Source organism: Schistocerca piceifrons, unplaced genomic scaffold (assembly GCF_021461385.2).
Source record: "Schistocerca piceifrons isolate TAMUIC-IGC-003096 unplaced genomic scaffold, iqSchPice1.1 HiC_scaffold_943, whole genome shotgun sequence".
NCBI classification, from domain to species: domain Eukaryota; kingdom Metazoa; phylum Arthropoda; class Insecta; order Orthoptera; family Acrididae; genus Schistocerca; species Schistocerca piceifrons.
Genome location: NW_025729216.1, coordinates 217501 through 220000, shown reverse-complemented (window position 1 = coordinate 220000; position 2500 = coordinate 217501). Strand labels below are relative to the sequence as shown.

The 2500-nt window shown below is 60.4% G+C and overlaps 1 non-coding gene across 1 annotated transcript in view; it reads left to right on the top strand.

Annotated features, from left to right (window-relative positions):
* The window catches only part of LOC124772537, a 6680-nt gene that overhangs the window by 1266 nt on the left and 2914 nt on the right, over positions 1–2500 (top strand). Inside the window, exon 1 of the ribosomal RNA XR_007014080.1 lies at positions 1–2500. This exon is cut by the window's left edge and continues 1266 nt beyond it; it is cut by the window's right edge and continues 2914 nt beyond it. This is a non-coding gene — a ribosomal RNA (large subunit ribosomal RNA).

Genomic DNA, 2500 nt, shown 5'->3' with positions numbered 1-2500 from the left:
AGCTGGTTCCCTCCGAAGTTTCCCTCAGGATAGCTGGTGCTCGTACGAGTCTCATCCGGTAAAGCGAATGATTAGAGGCCTTGGGGCCGAAACGACCTCAACCTATTCTCAAACTTTAAATGGGTGAGATCTCCGGCTTGCTTGATATGCTGAAGCCGCGAGCAAACGACTCGGATCGGAGTGCCAAGTGGGCCACTTTTGGTAAGCAGAACTGGCGCTGTGGGATGAACCAAACGCCGAGTTAAGGCGCCCGAATCGACGCTCATGGGAAACCATGAAAGGCGTTGGTTGCTTAAGACAGCAGGACGGTGGCCATGGAAGTCGGAATCCGCTAAGGAGTGTGTAACAACTCACCTGCCGAAGCAACTAGCCTTGAAAATGGATGGCGCTGAAGCGTCGTGCCTATACTCGGCCGTCAGTCTGGCAGTCATGGCCGGTCCTTGCGGCCGGCCGCGAAGCCCTGACGAGTAGGAGGGTCGCGGCGGTGGGCGCAGAAGGGTCTGGGCGTGAGCCTGCCTGGAGCCGCCGTCGGTGCAGATCTTGGTGGTAGTAGCAAATACTCCAGCGAGGCCCTGGAGGGCTGACGCGGAGAAGGGTTTCGTGTGAACAGCCGTTGCACACGAGTCAGTCGATCCTAAGCCCTAGGAGAAATCCGATGTTGATGGGGGCCGTCATAGCATGATGCACTTTGTGCTGGCCCCCGTTGGGCGAAAGGGAATCCGGTTCCTATTCCGGAACCCGGCAGCGGAACCGATACAAGTCGGGCCCCTCTTTTAGAGATGCTCGTCGGGGTAACCCAAAAGGACCCGGAGACGCCGTCGGGAGATCGGGGAAGAGTTTTCTTTTCTGCATGAGCGTTCGAGTTCCCTGGAATCCTCTAGCAGGGAGATAGGGTTTGGAACGCGAAGAGCACCGCAGTTGCGGCGGTGTCCCGATCTTCCCCTCGGACCTTGAAAATCCGGGAGAGGGCCACGTGGAGGTGTCGCGCCGGTTCGTACCCATATCCGCAGCAGGTCTCCAAGGTGAAGAGCCTCTAGTCGATAGAATAATGTAGGTAAGGGAAGTCGGCAAATTGGATCCGTAACTTCGGGATAAGGATTGGCTCTGAGGATCGGGGCGTGTCGGGCTTGGTCGGGAAGTGGGTCAGCGCTAACGTGCCGGGCCTGGGCGAGGTGAGTGCCGTAGGGGTGCCGGTAAGTGCGGGCGTTTAGCGCGGGCGTGGTCTGCTCTCGCCGTTGGTCGGCCTCGTGCTGGCCGGCGGTGCAGGATGCGCGCGCCTGCGCGGCGTTCGCGCCCCGGTGCTTCAACCTGCGTGCAGGATCCGAGCTCGGTCCCGTGCCTTGGCCTCCCACGGATCTTCCTTGCTGCGAGGCCGCGTCCGCCTTAGCGTGCTCCTCCGGGGGCGCGCGGGTGCGCGGATTCTCTTCGGCCGCCATTCAACGATCAACTCAGAACTGGCACGGACTGGGGGAATCCGACTGTCTAATTAAAACAAAGCATTGCGATGGCCCTAGCGGGTGTTGACGCAATGTGATTTCTGCCCAGTGCTCTGAATGTCAACGTGAAGAAATTCAAGCAAGCGCGGGTAAACGGCGGGAGTAACTATGACTCTCGCTCCTGAGTGCCTATGGGGGCCGGTCACACGTGAGGAGGTCGCTGCTGCCTTGCCGCCCAGGGGATCGGCAGCCGGGCCGGACGGCCTGACTCCAGCGGAGCTGCGGCGCCTGCCGCATGAAGTCCTGGTGAAACTCTTGAACCTCTTCCTCCTGGCCCGCGCCCTCCCCGAGCGTCTGCTTCGCGCCCGGACGTCACTTCTCCCCAAAACGGCTGCACCAACATCCCCCGCTGACTTTCGCCCCATTACGGTCTGCTCGGTGTTGGCGCGGACCTTTCACAAGGTTCTCGCGTCACGCCTGATGCGTGCATGTGCTGTGGACGAACGTCAGCGGGCATTCATCCCCCGGGATGGGATGTTGGAAAACACCTTCATCTTGGACACTGCTCTCACCGACGCAGTCCGCTCCTGTCGCTCTGTTTTTGTGGCATCGATCGACGTCTCTAAAGCGTTCGATTCGGTGGACCATGCTGCCCTCCGCCCCGTGCTGAGGGCTCATGGCCTGCCAGATTGCTTTATTGAGTACGTCGAAAGGTGTTACGAGGGTAGCACGACAGTGATAGCGGGCGGCGCCGACGTGGGCGTGCCCCTGCAGCCGGCTAGGGGTGTGCGTCAGGGTGACCCCCTCTCCCCCCTCCTTTTCAATTTTGCGGTGGACTATGTTTTGAGTCAACTTCCCTCCCACATCGGAGCTCGGATCCTTGGTCGCAGAGTTAACGCTGCGGCCTTCGCAGATGACGTCCTGCTTTTTGCATCGACCGCGAGGGGATTGCAGTCCCTCATCGACGCAGCCGTCGCAGCCCTCGCCCATCTGGGGCTGCAGATCAACGCCCGGAAGTGTTTCACCCTCGCCTTAGTCGCGTCTGGGCGCGACAAGAAGGTGAA